The following is a 376-nucleotide window of genomic DNA, read 5'->3' on the forward strand; positions in this document are numbered from 1 at the left end:
GTAGCTGCTGCTGCTGCTGCAGCTGAAGGCTGTGGGTAGCTTATAACGTTCAGGTGTACCGGCAGCCCGCAGACGCCTAAACCCTAAACCCTAAACCCTAAACCCTAAACCCTAAACCCTAAGGGAGGTTTGTAAGATAATAAATTATTTATTTATTTAACTAAAAAAAATATAATAATTTATATTTATAAATATAAATATAAATATAAATATAAATATAAATATAAATATAAATAAATATATAATTAATAAACTGAAGGAAATATATATAAACTATTTCACTGCTAATCAAAGAAATAATCTATGTAAATAAAACAAAAATAATATAATGTTTATATTTTATTATAATAAATTATATATATATATATATGTATAT

This window comes from Eimeria mitis, genomic scaffold (genome assembly GCF_000499745.2).
Source record: "Eimeria mitis Houghton genomic scaffold, Emh_scaff5891, whole genome shotgun sequence".
Taxonomy (NCBI): domain Eukaryota; phylum Apicomplexa; class Conoidasida; order Eucoccidiorida; family Eimeriidae; genus Eimeria; species Eimeria mitis.